Source organism: Salvia miltiorrhiza, chromosome 4 (assembly GCF_028751815.1).
Source record: "Salvia miltiorrhiza cultivar Shanhuang (shh) chromosome 4, IMPLAD_Smil_shh, whole genome shotgun sequence".
Taxonomy (NCBI): Eukaryota; Viridiplantae; Streptophyta; class Magnoliopsida; order Lamiales; family Lamiaceae; genus Salvia; species Salvia miltiorrhiza.
Window position 1 is genome coordinate 44,871,503 of NC_080390.1, and position 20,131 is coordinate 44,891,633.

Sequence of the window (20,131 nt, forward strand, 5' to 3'; positions counted from 1 at the left end):
ATATATATATATATATATATATATATATATATATATATATATATATATATATATATAGGGGTTTGTAAAGTGAAGTATAAACAGAAGCAATAAATCTTGTTATTCGATATTTGATTTCCTGCCTTACTAATATCGTGATACTCGTAGAATGAATCTAAATTGTATCCATAGATTTAATTCACTTCACAATTCGGAGTAAACTCACGACTCAAGTAATAAAGTTAAATAAATAGAAATAATATTTTGATTACAAATAAAATAATAACTTGACTTCGCTAAGTCAATTATCATTCTGAAATAAATCATTGACTACTCAATAATTCAATCGTGGTCATCTCAGGTAATGACATCTAATTCAGAACTCTTAGCTGAATTAACTGAATATTAATCACTGGATTAAAATCAACTGAAAGATGTAAAAATAAATATTGCATTTATTGCTCTTAATCATAAAATAAAATAGCGGGCTACTACATACTACCCCTCTTAACAAAAATTTCGTCCCGAAATTTGCATATCATTGCAAAAAAAGTTCTGGGTACTCCCTCATCTTGATTTCTGTCAGACTATCTCAATCATCTCATTCATCGTGTCTGGTCCTAAAATTCTCCTTACACCTACTTTATCTCAGTAGAGTGGTGATCTATATTTTCTTCCATGCATTGCCTCATAAGGCGCCATATTGATTGTTGCCTGATAACTATTATTGTAGGCAATTACTCAATCAATGACATCACTGTTCATCACTTTCACCTTTGCCTTGTACTACTTTTAACGTATCTTCGAGAGTCTGAATTATTCTCTCAACCATCTATATGTTTGTGGGCAAAAGGTGGTACTGAAATTTAACCTTGTGTCTAATTTCTTCTACAAGTTCATACAGAATCTAGATGTAAACTTCGAATCTCAGTCCAAAGTGATTGACACGAGCATACCGTGGAACGCACAATTTTTCAAACATATAATTGTCCTAATTTGTCTGATCCGTATGTGATCGGTATTGATATAAAACGAGCTCATTTCGCAAGTCGCTCCACTATTACCCAGATGGCAGCACTCCCACTTTTCAACTTCGTAAACTAGTCACGACATCTGTTGCAAAGTGCTCTAACTCCCATTATGAGATCTCAAATGGTTGTAATTTTCCATATGGTCTATGGTGCAAAGCCTTCACTCGTTGGCATGCTAGGCATCTCTCAACAAGTGTAGCTATATCTTTCCATCGGAATTCTTCTTTCAAGTCTTTGTCATTTTATGCTTCCCGGGTGGCCAGTATATGGCGTGTCATGAGCTTCGCTCATTATCTCATCTCTGAATTGTTCATCGTGTGAACACACACAATCTTTCCTTAAACACCACAACATTACCTGATGCTTTGTAGCAACCTCTAGGTGTGCCTGATCTTATTGCTATACGTAAATTCCCAAGGTCTCATCATTTGTTTGCGCCTCTAAAATCTTTCTTTCCAAATCGAGCGTTACTACCATCGTTGCGATAATCCCTTCTACAGATTCTGGTGGTTAAACAACTTCTAAACTTATTCTACAAAAATCCTTCGTGTGTCCCTCATCCCGAGTGAGGAGAGATCCCAACTTAAATTGAGTCTTATGACTCAAGGCATCAACTACCATGTTAGCTTTGTCTGGGTGGTAGTTATTAGCACCGCCATGGTCTTTCACTAGTTCGAGCCATCTCATCTATCTCATGTTAAGATTCATTCACTCAAAAAAATATTTCAAACTTTTATGGTTTGTGAACATCTCACATCTAAATCCATATAGGTGGTGTCTCTACTACAACTAGTTCTAGATCATGAGTTAGATAGTTCAATTCATGTGGTCTAAGCTTTCATGATGCGTATGCTATCACTCTTCCTTCTTGTGTTAACACGCAATCGAGTACTTTCTTGGACGTGTATACATAATCCACCTGTTCTTTGTCAGTCTTTGGAACAGCTAACGCTGGTGCAGTGGTTAACTTCTTCTCGAGCTCTTAAAATCTTTTCTCACATCCTTTTGTCCAAGAAAATTTGATTCACTTCTTGAATAGTTGCGTCGTTGGTCTTTCTAAAAAAAAAAAATCCTTCTACGAACCTCCTATAGTAACTTGCTAATCCCAAGAAACTCTTGATCTTCTTAGGGTTAGTAGGCGATCTCTATTTGAGTACAACTTGTATGTTGTCAGGACACACTCTGATCCCTTCTCATGAGATAATATGTCCAAAAATGTGACTTCATTGAGCCAAAATTCGCATTCGTTGGACTTGGCATAGAGACGCTATGTTCTCAACGTTTTTTTTTTTTTTTTAAGAAAATTCTCAAGTGTTTCTCATGGTCTTTCTTGTTTTTCGAGTAGATCAAGACATCATCTCTGAAAATTATGACAAATTTGTCTAAGGATAGATGAAACACTCTGTTCATGAGATCCATGAACACGACCGGTGCATTAGTCAATCCGAATGACACCACTACGAACTCATAATGGCTATATCTAATTCGGAAGGCCATCTTAGGTACATCCTCTGATCAAATCTTTAGTTGATGATACCCAATCCTTAGGTCTATCTTTAAGAATACAGTCACTCCTCTGACCTGATCGAAAAGGTCATTTATCTTCGACAGGGGTACTTGTTCTTGAATGTCTCCTTGTTCAACTCTTTATAGTCTATACACATTCTCAATGTGCCAATTTTCCTCTTTCGAAAAGAACGGTTGCACATCGGCGAGATCTTCAGGAACCATCAAGAAATTCTCATTCGATTGTCATGTCTCTAATGCTCTTCTCGGTTCCTTGTTCTCCATGAAAATACACAAGGTAGTCCGAATATTATTTCCTTATCATCTTTATTGCGTCGAGGGTGGAGATGATTGCCTCCCTCTTGCTCATGCTGATTCCATGGGAAAGTGTCAGTTCATTTCCAAGGGGTCGAAAAGAAATTTGTCTTTTGTTGCAAATGATGGTAGTTTGGTTCACAGCTATATAATCTACTCCTAAGATTACGTCAATGTCTCCCATTGGTATAACATACGAGTTATTCACCATGGCTTTGAGTGAATTTATGCTCAGCTTTAAGCTCATGCACACATGTGTTATTGTTGTTGTTGTTGTTTTTGGCGTGGTTACTACTCTTGGTGTGGTTGGGGCAAAACATGGATTGCTTGCAGATACGGAGCCTGGACAAGCAAGTTCAGCATAGACCCGTCCCTTGTTCCTTATTCAAACAACGGTTTGCATAATGCCCTTCTGGCTACTGTGTAACAACCTTCACTTCCACTCTTCCATTATTGCATCATCTCCCATGGTTCTTGTTGCAATTTGGGCAGGGCAGGATTCTTTGTTGGTTATCTTCTATCTGTCTAGGAGTACCCTTTTGGCTTTTGTAGCCTTGTTGCTGGAATGATTGCCCTTGCCATGGTGTTTTTTTTTTTTTTTTTTTTTTTTCTTGACAGTTGTTACTGTTGTCCTCTTTTCTTTTTCCTCAAATGTTCTGAGTTTGTGCCTGTGGAGGTGTTGGCATAGGCATCCTTACTGGTCTTTCTATCGACATCGATGCCCTAATGTTTAATGCTCTTCTAAGCGCAGTGTAAGACAATCCACCATGGCTTGCCAAAGCCATCCTAATCTCGTGCCTCAGAGCGGCACAAAGTTTTTCAGCCCCCCCTTTTTTTTTTATCCATGTTTACTTGCTCTGGCGCATATCTCGACATATCATAGAACATCCTATCGTACTGAGTAACGATCATTACTCTTTACTTTAGATTGTACAATCCACTTTTCTTCTTCTTGCGATAGCTTTGGGGTATATACTTATCATATATGCCCATCTTGAATAGCCCCCAAGTCAGATTTTCTAACTGCTCGGCTGCCATTGTTTTCATCCTTGCTTTCCTCCAGGATTTAGCTGACCCAGTCAGCTAAAAAAAAAAAGGCACGCAAGTTAGGCGCTCTTGGTCAGTGCAGCGAAAAAAAACTGAAAATGCGCTCCATCTTTCGTACATATGTCTCAGCTTGGCCGGATCTCTTGTCCCACTGAAGACAAGTGGACTTTGTCATAGGAATAGTTCTTCTATTCTATGTTCTAGTTGTATGGGTGGTGAGGCCATGTTTTGTTCTAGCCCTGGTACTGGGTCTTTTCCCCATCTCAGGGAATTCTTTCCCCTTCTCTCGGACTCCCTTGTTTTGGTGGCGTACTGATGAGTTGACACGTAGTCATCAATACATACATATGCATATCATCACTTCTGTAAACCGTTTCTTGATTCTCAAATCTTGCTCGCACTCTTTCTCGTGCAAGCATATAAGTAAAATGTGGCGGAATTGACTTGCCGCAAAAGATCGATAAGGTCGCTAAAAAGACATAAGAAAATTGTTTCGATGAGAACTTCTACATTAACATATGGATCTAGATGTATTGATCTATCCAAGTACTACTCATGATGAACTGGCTGTCTAGCAATGCCATCACCAACTAATTTGGTCATGGAACCAGTTTTTTTTTTTTTTTTTCGTACTAATACTAGTCAAACATAACTAAGCCAACATAGGGTATACAAAAACATCAGAACAATCATTGTTTTCTAAAAAAAATAACGTTCTACCAAATCCATAAGAGATGGTCTAGCCGCATCATGTGATTGACCCTTGGGTCGAGGCATACTTGTTTGATGGATTTAATCTGGTGAATACTTGTTTGTCTTTAGGTCACCGGAAATCTACTAACAACTAACAAACCACAATGATTAAAGTCACAAATGGCAATTACGCAGAGTGAAGTGAATCAACAATTTTGTCAGACGATTGAAAAGAAATGGCCTTAGGGCAGAAATGAATTGACTAAAAGGTCGAAATGAAATGACCTAATAATCTGAACCCGCTTGGCTTTTCAGATGAAAGTTTAAATATATAGGTTTAGAGACCCATATATGACGACTACTGAGATTTTAGTCATGTGGACTGGCCAGGCCCAACATAATTACTTCTCAGTCACACGGAATACTTTTCCGAACATGGTGACTCTCTGTTCATTGGCTGCAAAAGATACTTCTGGTCTAAAGTCTCCACTTTCTTCTTAATATCCAAAATCTATCCTTGAGAATGTTTGGGAGATTCTCAAGCTTGAAGTCTGATTTCTAAAACCGACATCATTCCTCAAAATCTTCTATATGCGAAGTAAGATTTCTCAACTGTAATCAAGCTTACTCAACAATCTTCCTCTAAATGATCTTAATGCAGTACTTTTATACTTGCATTCATTCTCAAATGCTTGTTTCCAACCATGTAATTTGAAGCACTCTCTCGTGCCCTTGTGAAAGACCTTTCACAAGGAAATAGATTTTGCTTCTCTTAGCATCTTTACAAAGTATGTGTCACCGCACATAATATTAAGTCATGGAATGACCTTAGTCAACGCTTTCATTCTGGTTACTAAACTAAATGTCTAATCCAAGACGTTCTAATTGGGGCAATGTCTCTAATAGGCTAAGGTATGTATACCTAATAGTATAAAGTCGTTGTCGATACTTTGGCTCTTGTTGAACTCTGAACCATCTTACACACTGCGTAATTTTTATTTTTTTATTTTTCAATCATAATGGTTGGTAATTGTTAATTACCTATGCCACAACTCATCTTTCCAATTCGTAGTAGGTGATCGTAATCAATAGGGATTCTCAATCATGTCCTCATCTAATATGATAGGTACTGTAAGCAGAATGGTTCCGAATACCTGAAACTATAAGCTGATAGCTTTAATCGAATTATTAACATCATATACAAAGCATTTTGACCCCTGGTAAGTCTAATTATGAAGTTCATTGATGAATCATGAAAGTTATCCTCAAGTCATAGCTAGTGATAATCGAGGCTAGAAGTGAGTCTCAACTTATTAGGGATTAGCTAACTGGTTACATAAGTCATACTCATCGCTATAAGCAATATCATACTTAAACTATCATTGAATAAGGCAATAGTCGATTAGGTGCTCCGTCTCGTGTGAACAACCTGAATGAAGAACTATGCCTGCTTCAGTGATTCGTGCGTGGCACTCCGCTTGCACTGCTTTCATTGGATTCTCTTCCTCTTTCTTAGCTCTTCACCATGGCTATAGTGAAATATAACTGAGTTTCTAGCTTCTATTGTTCTTCTCGTAACAGTGATCATGCATTCTTAACGCATCTAAGTTCATTGAGATATCTAATCAATCAATAAAGCATAAAACTTGAATGTAAGCATCAGTACATTCATATAAAACGTGAACTTCTCAATGTTTTAAAATCATTACCACCTTCTTTCTTGCTGAGCATGACGATGTGATGAAGTGATGAGCTTTGGTTGACTGACTCATATATTCTAGTGATCATACCAGAAAAATGGGCTAACTCTAGGGTTCAGAGCAAATAACCTTGCTCTGATACCATTCTGTCACGACCGGACCTAATTAAGGATAATTAAGCCGGGAAACCGTGACTAATGGAGGGAGATTAGAAGCGGGGTAGAAAGGGGAATAATCAAACAAGGAAGGATCACATTTCATCATTGTTAACAAAAGGGATATTTATAATATGACGGAGGTTTAGTCGTATAAACTCAAATAACTAGTAAGTTCGGATAACTCCGACTTAGCCAAAATAACATAAAACTTCTGAGTATGCAGCGGAATAAGGTTCTGATTACATGTATAAAGACATGTATCCCTAGAGTTCATTAATACATAATAAGACAAAAAAAAGTCCCGCTCGTCACTTCATCACCATCGGTAGCTGCTCAACCTGCACATTTAGAAATATATGCAGGGCTTGAGTACAAAGGTACTCAGTGGGCACATATGCCTACTATGAAATATAACATGCTTCGTAAAGATTTAAATTGTCATGCCATCATAAACAGTACAGCAAGGGGTTTTTCGCTAAAAAGGCCCAAGCTTACAAAATTCAGTTGTGATTCTTAAAGTTCGACTGCAGTCTAAGTTCTCTTGTAATCTATCATATCTGGAACTGTGTGCCGGAGAGGTGGCCACCTCTCACGGTCACTTGACCGGCCAACCCGCTAGATGACTCACGGTCACTGGTGTACACTAGCCCTGGCAGGATAGCTATCAACTGCTCAGGACCCGAATTCGATTGCATAATAACTGGCAAAGCCACATCAGATAGATATCATACCAAACATTGAAACATTTATGGCAAGACAACAGTTGAAATAATTTTCAGTTCAATGATTTTGCAATGAAATAACTGTTCAAACATAACATTAAACTCATTTGATATATATGAAAGTAAACCCACCTGATAGAAACTTTCTGTGGTACAGTAGCTCCTTGTCTGATTATTAATTTCGTGCTTGACCTTTATTACGAGAATATAAATAAGATACTGCTCGAGCAAAATCCTCAAATAATGAGAATATGAAATTAACGATGCATGATCCTCTTATGCATGAATTATTATTCAGAAATAATAATCGGGAAATTCTATTATTAATCCAGGCTATCGGATTTAAACAAAAATTAAGTCTCATCTCATGAAGCCGGATAATTAACTAAAATTAATCCGTTTTCTACAAGGTGTTCTAATATGCCCATTAAATAAATCCTGCTCTTTGTAGTCGATAGAAAAGAAATAAATACTTAGGCTTATTCGCTTTATAACCTCATAATTAATCAGCTTAATAATGAGGAAAAGTAATGTTATAAGTTCGAATAATTAAAAAGGCCCAACATAAGATAGCCTAATAATTAATTAAGTAGAAGTGGCTTGAATAATTAACATGAGAGGCCCAATTGAAATAATTCATCGGCTCAAGTAATTAAATAAATCTTGGCCCAATAAATAAATAATTTCAGTCCATAATTTAAAATTAGCCCAAGAATAGAATGAATTGTTCTGAGCTTAAAATTAAATAAAACTCGGCCCAGCTGACATGGTACAGCAGCCCAAAGAATTAAAAATCGAAGGCCCAATTGTAGAATAAAATAAATTAGGCCCAACTTAAATTAAATAACTAAAGCCCAATTGAATTAATAAAAGAGGCCCAAAGTAAATAATAATGAAGCCCAAGTCATTACAATAAAATCAAGCCCAAATCTTTAAAAAAACAAACTCAAAATTTTCGGCCCAACTTAAAAAATACAAGGCCCAAAGCTGGAGCCCAACCCAACTCATCAACCTCTCTCTCATTTTCTAACTCTCGGTCACTCTCTCTTTCTCAAAGAACCGACACTCCCTCTCTTCCTCAAGGCCGATGCTTCTTTTTTTTCTCTCTCTTGGAGCCGTTCCCTTCGGTTCTCTCTCTCTCTCGATCCGTCTCCAGCCGAGGCGCCCGCCGCCGCCGCAACGGGAAGGCCGGGAGATTCGCCGCCACTGCTTCGATCCTTTCACCAAATCGGGCCGACTCCCCCTCTCATCAGAGTTCGCCGCCGCCGTCGAAGGACAGGCGAGTGGTCGCGCCCCTGAATCTGGGTGATTCGGAAATCGGCGATGCCGACGCCCTCGTCTCTGATGTTGTCCCTTATCCTTCAATTTCAGTGGAGCACAAAATCGAGCCCTAACTCATGAATTGAAGGTTGCCGTCGCCGCTGCAACTGGGTGTCCGGCGAACGGCTGTCGTCTGCGTCTCTGAGGCCGCCGCCTTCGTTCGTCCTCCCTCCTTCCTCAATTGAATGGGGGATCCCCAATGAGGAGCCCTAATTTCCCAAAATCCAAAATCGTCGCCGCCGCTGTAACTCCCGGCGAACAGCCGAGGTCTCGTCCGTCCTCCTGCGTCGGATTCTCTCTTCATTATCCCCTCTCTCAAGCCCTCTGAAGGTGATGAAGGGAAAGGCCCTAGTTATTCCCCTATCTGAATTGCTGTCGCCACCAGTGGAGGCCGGCGAGTCAGTGAGGTCAGCGTCGCCGTTACGTTCCTCCGGCGACCAGGGAAAGGTCCGGCTTTGTTGTTGCCCTCCGGAGTCAGCGGGTTCGAGCCGTGCTATGCCGCTGCTGGATTCTGGCGGAGGAGGGTACGCCGCTTGTTGCTGTCCTCTTCAGTTCCAACGAGGCAGCGGGAGTTCGCCTTCACCGCTGTCATCGTCGTCTCAGCTTCAACCGAACGGGAAAGCCGTCGTTCTTCCTATCGTAAGCTAAGTGTTCTAAATCCTATGGTTGCCTCTATAGGTGTTTATACTGCTCATCGATAAGTTCTGTATTTCTTATTGGCACTTGCTCAACAATAGTGGTTGGTGTTCTACATGATAAAGCCTGCGTCTATCATGCTTATGAGAGTCTTATATCATCTGGAACTGATTATGCTATGGTATGAATGCTTACTGGAATGGATATCTGAAATAGAATTAATACCTTGGGAATGACTGTTGGTTGGCTGATTGCCGTTGAGTTTAACGAACTGGAATGATTGAACTGAACTGAAATGAATGTTCTTTCCATTAATGTAGGTGAAATCTTGGAGGAGTTGAAGAGAGTTAAAGAAGTTTACCTCCTGGCAGAGAATGTATGAAGGCCCCTACTGTCCTGAACTTTCTAAGTGTGGAATGGGAACGAAATGGAGATTAATAGCTACTGAAGTCTGGAACAAAATGAAGGTGTTCGGGTGTGAAATGCACACTTGTTTTAGTCAAAAATGTGCAAAATGGCTGGAGTCAAAAAGATACAATAGGCGTGGAGCTGAGCAGGCGTGCAGTGCATTTTTTTTTTCTTTCCCTTATCTCACTCTTTAAATGCTGATAGATAAGTAATAAAATATATATATATATATATATATATATATATATATATATATATATAGGGGTTTGTAAAGTGAAGTATAAACAGAAGCAATAAATCTTGTTATTCGATATTTGATTTCCTGCCTTACTAATATCGTGATACTCGTAGAATGAATCTAAATTGTATCCATAGATTTAATTCACTTCACAATTCGGAGTAAACTCACGACTCAAGTAATAAAGTTAAATAAATAGAAATAATATTTTGATTACAAATAAAATAATAACTTGACTTCGCTAAGTCAATTATCATTCTGAAATAAATCATTGACTACTCAATAATTCAATCGTGGTCATCTCAGGTAATGACATCTAATTCAGAACTCTTAGCTGAATTAACTGAATATTAATCACTGGATTAAAATCAACTGAAAGATGTAAAAATAAATATTGCATTTATTGCTCTTAATCATAAAATAAAATAGCGGGCTACTACAAGAAAAAAGGTTGGCTAGATTAACCAACAAATGGGGCATTAAACGTAAATTGAAGGCCACTTCATGAGAAAAAAGGAGAATGCAAACACTAATAAAATATGTTCCACTTTGTTTTCTGGAATGGTATTTTCATATATGGTCATGCTAGGAGCATATCCCCCTCCCAATTCAAAAACATATTCATGTTTGTCAAAAAGGGAAGGCAGCAATTGTCAAAAAGAGGCAGCTCAAATTTCCACTTATGCTGCCACCTACCACAGCTCCATTGCCTATAAATTGAGCCCCTCGCAGCAGCAGTAGAATCACCCAAAAACCCCAAAACCCCAGAACAACACCAAAGCAGAAAATACTCCTTTCTGTTTGAAAGAGCTCAAGTGAGCTCCCTTCGCCGGGCTGTTTCTTCGCCGACCGGCCACTAGGCTCTGAACCGAGAACGTGTATTCGTTCCTCCATCTTCAGGCTACCAAACCCAACAATCGAAAGGCCGAAGCCTTCTCTATATTTTCCTGACCAAAGGCCGCAATATCCTTCGGCGGCCAACGTCGAATTCCCGACTTAGCCACCGGCCAACTTACGGCCTTCGTTTCTCACTATCCTTACGACGAAAAAGGATCGAGAAACCACCGTTGTGTAGCCTGATCTACCTCGCACGAGGAAAACTAAGTCGTAGACCTTCGCGGCTAAACACCATCGCGGAACGACGACCGGAAAACCCCCGACGAACAACTTCCATTAGTGCTCACTTGGACAAGGGTAAGTTGACGCCCTTATTTCGATGCATTCCCGTTTCTATTATATTATGGGAAATTTCTGGGGTATATATGGGAGTGTGGTAAATATTTGTACAAAGTTTCATGTTATTTGAACTTCGTTTACCACCCTTTTAAAATTTGAGAAGTCTACTGCCCGTATCTGTTGAAACTGTCGTGAGGCAGATGATTAGGTTAATTATTTCAGTAACCATATGTTGATATTTAGCTCTCAAATTTTTATTGTATGAAGATATATGTGTTAGCTATCTTCATATAAAATTTGAGGTTATTCCGGTAACGTTTGCTTTTTTTTCAAAAATCTGGACTTTCAGTTGGCAGAAACTGCCGAATCTGGTAGGCGATGGGAAAATCGCTATATCTCTTAAACTACTTGGAGTTTTTCAACATACTTTTTTTTCAATTAAACTAGACTCAAAGAGGTTTCTATTGATATAAAATTCGACTCCATACGAGTTCGGAGTAAAAGCAGTTTATTAGTTGAAGTTGAATCTATACAGTTTTGTTGAGATGGAAATAATTCCTATTAAGGATTTTAAAGTTTTATTGTTGATAAAATATCACTTTTAGATTATAAATGAGCTATTGATGTGTATATATATATATTGGTGATTGGCATTATTAAATGGGGAAAAGGAAAACGTTTTATGTTTATAGAATTATTCTTTATTTATAATAGATAAATAAATGAATAATATAAAATGGAATTTCCTACATCCTCAAAGGTACATGAAATATTTTGATAAAGGAAGAACGATTGCATATGAGTTAGATATAGTCGTTAAAGGAAATATGGGTAGTTAGAGAAATGAGTGAATAGTGATTCACTGCATTTGTTGTTATCTTTTCTATTATTCACTCGAACACATGTTTTCGTGTTATCAAAGGTTCAAATAAACAAAAGCGTCTGAGTAACCTATCGCGCTAAGGAAAGAGAATCATTGTCTTAAGTAGCAAAACACTGCAATCAGGTGGGCATTACTTTTACTATACGTATATAGAGATCCCCTGCGTGTCGTAGGCCTCTTATACGAATGAATGCATGAGATGATTTAACTGTTAATTTCAGTTTTATATATCTATCAAACGAATTTAATGTTACATTTAAACAAGATATTTCATTACAAAATCATTGAACTGAAAATTATTTCAATTGTTGTCTTGCCATAAATGTTTAAATTTAGTATGATATCTATCTGCTTTGGCTTTGCCAATGATGCAATCGAATTCGGGTCCTGAGCAGTTGATAGCTATCCTGCCAGGGCTAGTGTACACCAGTGACCGTGAGTCATCTAGCGGGTTGGCCGGTCAAGTGACCGTGAGAGGTGGCCACCTCTCCGGCACACAGTTCCAGATATGATAGATTACAAGAGAACTTAGACTGCAGTCGAACTTTAAGAATCACAAATGAACTTAGTAAGCTTGGGCCTTTTTAGCGAAAAACTCCCTTGCTGTACTGTTTATGATGGCATGACAATTTACAGTTTTGAAGCATGTATTTTTATACCTAGGCATACGTGCCCACTGAGTGCTTTTGTACTCAGCCCTGCATATGTTTTCTAAATGTGCAGGTTGAGCTGATGTGATGATGGTGCTGCAATGAGCGGAGTCTCCAGGGTTGTTAATAAATAGTTAACCTGTCTAGAATATGTCTTCATACATATGTCTAGCTACTTTCCGCTGCAAGATGTTGTTGATGTTATAGTATGTTATGTCATACTTTGAGTCTTAAGAGAATGGTTTCATATGATGTATAACTTGATTAATGCTATTAATTAAGTTTTATGCTGTCTTTCATAGACTATTTTCAATTGAGTATTCATGAATAAAAATGACGAGTTTTATTAAGATGAGTAAGTGTTACGGCTATAAATGACGCCCCTTTTCTTCCCCTTCTTCTTTAACCCCATCCCTAGTCGTAGATCACTCGGCTTAACTATCCTTAGTTAGGGCGGGCTGTGACAAAGTGGTATCAGAGCGAAGGAAAGCTCTGAATTATAAGTCTTGAGTTTAGTCTAGAATGAGCCACTAGACTAATAGTTATTAACAACCGTGAGCTCAGCGCACCATCACACCAGACTCAACGAGGTATGTAAAATTTCAAAGTTTATTTGACATTAAATTTTGAAGAGCATGATGTTGAGGTTATATGATGAGTTATGATGTTATATGATTGAGGATGCATAATTATGAGTTATGATGTGATGTATTTGAGATGTTTTGTGATGAGAATTGTTTGAGCAATTGTGATAAGTCACGATGATTTAGATGAAGGAATCTAATGTCATTGTTAAGAGAGATTTTTTTTCTAAGTAGAAGGATGAAATGAGAACTTAGAGCTAAAGCTTGAGAGAATTAGCAATTGCTTTAAGTACTTGTTGGTTTGAGTTATGAGTTTGAGTTATGAGCTTGAGTATAATAGCATGATTAATGATGAGTTATTAGCATGTTGCAATGAGATATTGTACGATATGTTGAGTTGTTTGTGACGCGAGTTTTGCTCACGCAACCTTAATGGTACTTGAGGAGGTATCATGAGCCATAGTCTTTGGAGATGGCTTTGAGAGAAAATTGTTGAGTTGTCTTACTGAGTCACGATGATTTAGATTAAGGGATCTAATATCATTGTTTAGAGAGATTCCCTACTGAGTAAAGATGGGACGAGATGAGAATTTAGATGTTTTGAGCTTGAGTTTTAAGATAACAGTACTACTTAGTAGGAGTTTTGCTAAGTTATGTTTTGTTTATTTCTGTTGCTGGAGCCAAGTAGAGTTAGTTCCTAGAGTCACCTTTAAGTTCTCCTTATAGGTTGACCAGGACTGTTGGCACTGCACGAAAGTGGACTGTTGTGAGATCGAACTCAGGGAAGATCGGATACGAGGACGAGGCGTACAGTATGTGGTACAGAGATACCCTAGCAGATTTTCAAACACATGTTCATAGACTATGAAAGGATGAGAAAGAGCCAAGGAAGGCTAGGGTTGAAAGGATGAGAAGTAGCCAAGGAGGGCTAGAGTTGATGAGAATGAGAAGAGAAGCCGATGTAGGCTAGAGCTAAGGATGATCTTGAGAGTATGAGCAGTACACCCTTGTTTTTGATTAGTTTCAATTATATTGCGATGTATATAACTTACTTAGGAGATATTGATACTTGAGCTTTTGACATGCTGATAGATAAGCATGCGAATATAGTACCCTACTGATGTTAAATAGATGGATGTTCCTAGTGTGCTAAAGTAGCAACTAGATGAGTTAACTGGTAACAATTACCGTAGGAAGTCTAAACCGAGACATAGCACCATTAATGGTGTCGGTTTAGAAGGGACATTACGATAGATACTATGGTTTTTGTAGGGTTTATATAACCCCTTTATGTAAGTCCTCTAAAAAGAGGCATTCTACTGATGGATATATTAGGTTGACCAGAGTGGTCTTTTTGTTAGCATTTCGTGAGTGCTTATTGCCTTACAGATGAATGTTAAGGTGACCGTGAAGGTTTCCTTAAAGTTGAGTTAGTAAATTGAACTTGAGTTTCGAGGATGCTTAGAGCGTTGGTCGAGTTGAGTTTTCCTTTTGTGATTTCAAAAATGCCTCAAAGATATCATCAAGAGTGTGATGTGAAGGATAGGCGGGATAATACTCCGCCACCACCACCGCAACATGAGAGGAGAGTCGAAAAATATTAAACTTTTGAAACAAGAGTCTAGAACATAGGACCCTGAGTTTAAGCTTTTAGCTTGCTGGTATCAACTTAAGTTTTGTTATGTATAGTATTATGAGGGTTTAGAAGACACAGAATTTCCAAGTTCGGGATAGTATATCACGTGTGACTGGGGAGTGATTATGTTGGACCTGGCCAGTCCGCATGATCCAAATCTCAGTAGACGTGTTTTGGGTTTATAAACCCATGTGTTTCAACTTTCGGTTGAAAAGCCAGATGGGTTCTTACTCTAGGTCATTTTTGTTCGACCTGGTAGTTACTTCATTCTACCCTCTGGTCATTCATTTGAGTCTCTTGAAACAATTTGTTTTGATGTCATTCTAGGGTTGAACTCTTACAACTTTTGAGTTATCCTAGTAGATTCTCTTGATGTATAAGACTAGTGAGAGGCACGTCAGAGGACTTTAACACCCGAGCAACTGGTAAACTACACCTGAGAACAATTCAAGGCTACTCTTGAGAAATATGTACCGAGGAGTACAGTAAGCAGCGAGAGACTTATTATCGAAGTTTGATTCAAGGAAAGAAATCGATTGTAGAGTATAATTGAGAACTCTGTGAGCTATCACGTTCGCTCATCAGAAGATGGATACAGATGAAGAGATGTTTGAGTTTTAAGTGCTGGTTTAAGGCAGGACTTTAAGGTAGTATGGGCAAGATATTGGATGCACCAGTTAGAATCCTGTTTAATACAGGAGCCTTGCATTCTTTAAGTGCTTGAAGCATGTTACCTTCAAACTCGAACCAAAACGAGCTAGTCCCAAGTTGAGAGTAATCACTTCTGTAGGAAGAGCTACTACAGTTTCTCACATGATTTCTAAATTAGAATTTGAGTTAGGACCACTAAAGATGAAAACAAGAACCTTGCACTTAATGCCTATGTGGAACGTAGACATTATTCTAAGGAGGGAGTAAATTGAGTATATGATGTCAATTGATGATTTTGATATGAGTTAGTTTAATAAAATTAGGGATATGTGTATCTATGCTCTAATTTGTAAATTGATGGGTTATATGTGAGATTAATTGGCTAAGATTGATGGATCTATGAATGGATTAAGGTATCATGTGTGTTTATTAAATTTCAAAGAGTTTACTTTAATAAAAATCAGGACTTTTTGCCTATGTGTTATTTAAGTGATTTTGGCTTAAGATATATGTATTTGAGCATGATATTAGTGTATAATTATGTTTGAGTAAGTCTTTTGTTGGCTAAGAAATTTTTGACTTAGTTTAGTTTGTATGAGTTTTTGAGTTTTCATATTTTGAGAAGTCGATGATTGATAAAATGAGGTCTAATTGCTTTATGACCATTATGTGAAAGTTTGTCATGTTTTATTAAGAGTTTTATGATGATACATGAAGTTTCATTAGAGTTTAGTTTACATGATAAAAGGGAATCTATATGTGTATAATGATTTATATGATGAATGAGATCATGTTTGAGTATTTGAGTAATTTTGAGCACGAAAATGAGAAGAGAATTTTAATGATGCGTTCGTTGAAATGTTTTACTTAAGATTTGAGGTTATGATGTAAGAAGAGAGTCAAGATTGAGTATGATGAGTATTATAATGTGCTTGAATGTTTTCAAGTGCTATATGTGTTTAAAATGAGCTTTGATTGGTTTTCATTGAAGGATGTTGGGTTGAGCATTTAAGAGTTTGAGATGAGATTTTGGTGAATTTCGTAGGCCTACTGACCTACTGTGATCGATGGTTTTTAGATGTCTAATAGCTTTGAAAATTTTATAGCAAATCCCTACATGAGTCTTAAGCACACCGGTAAAATTTCAAGTCATTTGGACTTCGTTTACTAATTTTTATAAAATACAAAACCTAAACTGCACATTACTACCGAGAATTTCAGAGAACAGGAGAAAGAGTCATTCATTTCAGTGGCTTCCTGTGTGATCTAGATTTCAAAATTTTTATGATATTAACCTTATTGGGTTATCTATATATCTACCAAAGTTGAGCCCAGTTTGACAACGTTTATTATTTTTCAAAAATCCAAGTTTTAGATTGCTCAAAACTGCCGAATATGGTAGACTGTAGTAAAACAGTCATATCTCCTACAATACTTGGAGTTTTTGACTCTACTTTTTTTTATATATGAAACTAGACTCGAAGACCTTTCTTTTGGTATGAGTCGCGAGTCCAGGAGGTGTCGGAGTCAGAACAGGTTAGATTTTGAAGTTGAGTCAGTGTAAAAACAAAGCATGTTTTGATAATGTTTGATTGTGTTTTTTTTTTTTTTTCTTATGGGCCTTAGGTGATTGTGTTGTCTATGTGTTTGAATGAGATTAGACGAGCCTTATATGAGAGACAAATCGAGACTTGGAACCATGATTTTCTTGAAACCTATCCTTGAACTTAAGGATTTGAGATGAGTGGAGAGTTTATATAGAGTTGAGTAAGGAGATAGAATATGAGATAGAGCATAAGTTTCCTTTCATGTCTCTGATAATCATAAGTTTTTGATGTCGAGTCTAGAATAGTATCTCTAGACTTCTAAGAATGTCAGTAACCCTCAGCTCGTCGTCACACTGCCGCAACAAAGGTACGATAATAGTTTCAAAAATATACATATATGTATTTCAGATGTTATGAAAGTTTTTCAAGAAAATGTGCGCCTTATGTTTACGATGCTATGTGAATGCTTTTTGTCGTGTTTGGGACTACCCGAACCCATAACGACTCAATGAATGTATTTCGTGTTTGGGACAACCCGAGCCCTTAACGAATCAATGTATGTATGTATGTATGGTCGAGTTAGATTCCTTGAATCTTTCCGGCATAAGCAAAGTTTTCATGAAAGGGACATTAAATGTCCATATATGTTAAGGTTTCAAAAGAAACAGAAGTATGTATGTATGAATAAATGAAAAAGCTTTATGTTGTCGTTTTAGGCTAGCTGCCTATACGATTAGAATAATGGGTCCTCTTACAAACCGTTTGAGTACCACCCAAGAATGCTTTGAGAATGTTAATCGTGATAGCACCGCTTGATCGATTTAAGTAAAGACTGGTAAGATAGAAATGTTTAACATAGAGATGTTACAACATAGAGGCAATGCTTTAAGACTAAGGATTCACTTGAGCTATTTCAATAGCGGTGAGATTAAGTTTTTCACATAAGAACTTATGTTGCTTATGATTATGATGTTAGTCGTGATAGCTTGGCTAGAACAACATAGAATGGACTTTCATGGTATCAGTAACTTATGATGAAGTACTTATTAGTAAGTGCTTTAAGTTAGAAGTTGACTTAGAGCTTTATAAGAGATAAGAAGTTGACATGATTGGGGGCGAAGCTCCCATTTGACTGAGTGATTCATCGTGCTGGGTCTGGTCAGCCCATATAACTAAGATCTCGGTGATTGTCAATTAGGATTTTGATCCTGAGTAGGGCGTCATCCCAATGTATAGACTCGCACTATGTAGTTGTCACAATAAGATCTTATTTTACCACGATAAGCACAGTAATGACTAGAATGACTTAGTTTGCTGTCAATTCTCGAAGTACTAGAAGGTGATATTCTCACAGATAGAAAGATACACTAAGCATCAACCTATCTTTTGACCGATAGTCGGTAGAAACAAAGCAACTTCTGGAATCCCAAGTGGAGAACCAGGGCAGATAACTAGTATGATAGGATTTTCAACAAAATGTCAGGACGTGCTCCAAATGTGGTGGACACTTATGAGAAACGCGTGAAGGAGTTCGCAAACGAATGGCGTCATGAGATATTCAATTCCCCTACCAAGCCAAAGAAATATTACATAGGAACAACCAACGAGCAAGACTCTCACCATCGAATCACTGCTACCAAGGGAGAATGGGAAGACTCCGACACAATCTGGATATACACCACCTCAAGATGTGGTGAAGGAAAGAAAATGGAATGAAGAAAACAACAGAAAATTCGAGAATAGAAAAAGAACTTTAGAATAGGACTTAAGATCTAACCCAGCCTCAGAGCCAACAACCTCACACTAGAAGGGTGATTGTTTCGGCTATAGTATCAAAAGCTCCATCAATAGGAATGTTCAAAGGAAGCAAGTATTTGTTTTAAACTTCAGAGAACTTGAGCACTATGTCTCATTAGCCCCAAAGTTGAATTACTTGACTTATGACTTAGAACTCGTTGTGGTTGTGCACGTGTTGGAAATTTGGAGATACTATCTCTACGGAGTTAAGTGTGAGGTCCTTATAGCTGACAAGAATTTGAAGTGCTTTTTCGAGCAAAGAGATTTCAATGTAAGACAACAGAGACGATTCGAATTAGTGAAGAATTATGATGGTACTATCAATTGGAAATTGAGATAAGATGTTTCACCACTAAATATAAAGTACTGATTGGTGATTGCCTTATTCGGTTTAGTAATTGTTCACCATCCGGAGACAATATCAAGCTGTGTAGTTGCATCAATAGTTAAGTGTGAATTGCAAGAAAGGATTATGAAAGCACGAAATGAAAATGGATATTGGTGAGAAAATGTGTCTCGCCTCAAGAATAAGAAAAACGAAAGGATTCACGAAAGTCAGGAATAGTGCACTAATGGTTAGTGGAGGATTGTGGATGTATACACTGAATATTACGTCTCGCAGTTAAGAAAGTATGTGATTAAGAAAGATGAGATAGTCCAAGCTCAGGGCTTAAGAGAAATCAGTTTAGTGACTAGATTGCAAGGTTCAAGTGTTACGAGGCAATAATATTGTTCTCGTCATGTAGTGGAACCATCACAGGATGGAAAAGGCTACAAAAGAGATGAATGAAACGAATGACTAGTATCACAAGCTAGAATACCAGGTATGCAAATTTCGGGACGAAATTTATTTTAAGGGGGGGTAGTATGTAATGCCCCGCTCTTTTAAATATATATTAGATTAAACATGTGCATTAGTTATAAAATTCTTTTAATTATTTATTGTGACTATTTTATTCAGATAATATTATTTCAGCAAAAGTCTGTATAAGAGATACAGAGCTGCGATTTAATATTCAATCATGAATCAAACCAATAATTAAATTATTGGTTTAGCTACACGTTTGAGACCTTGCAGAATAGAGTGTGTGCAACAGCTGCTGCCTGCAAGAACAACTCCCATCAGCTACAATTGAATGTAGCAAGTTCTAGAAAAAAGGTTGGCTAGATTAACCAACAAATGGGGCATTAAACGTAAATTGAAGGCCACTTCATGAGAAAAAAGGAGAATGCAAACACTAATAAAATATGTTCCACTTTGTTTTCTGGAATGGTATTTTCATATATGGTCATGCTAGGAGCATATCCCCCTCCCAATTCAAAAACATATTCATGTTTGTCAAAAAGGGAAGGCAGCAATTGTCAAAAAGAGGCAGCTCAAATTTCCACTTATGCTGCCACCTACCACAGCTCCATTGCCTATAAATTGAGCCCCTCGCAGCAGCAGTAGAATC

At 37.7% G+C, this 20,131-nt stretch overlaps 1 long non-coding RNA gene across 2 annotated transcripts; it reads left to right on the forward strand.

Annotated features, from left to right (window-relative positions):
• The first annotated feature begins 10,498 nt into the window (after positions 1-10,498).
• On the forward strand, positions 10,499-12,809 carry LOC131021962 (uncharacterized). 2 transcript variants are annotated; one of them, XR_009101111.1, is made up of 3 exons: positions 10,512-10,947; positions 11,852-11,935; positions 12,536-12,809. It is a non-coding gene; the product is annotated as an uncharacterized LOC131021962 (long non-coding RNA). The 2 variants fall into 2 exon arrangements; XR_009101110.1 differs by lacking the exon at positions 11,852-11,935 and having other exon boundaries at positions 10,499-10,947.
• Positions 12,810-20,131: the final 7,322 nt, after the last annotated feature.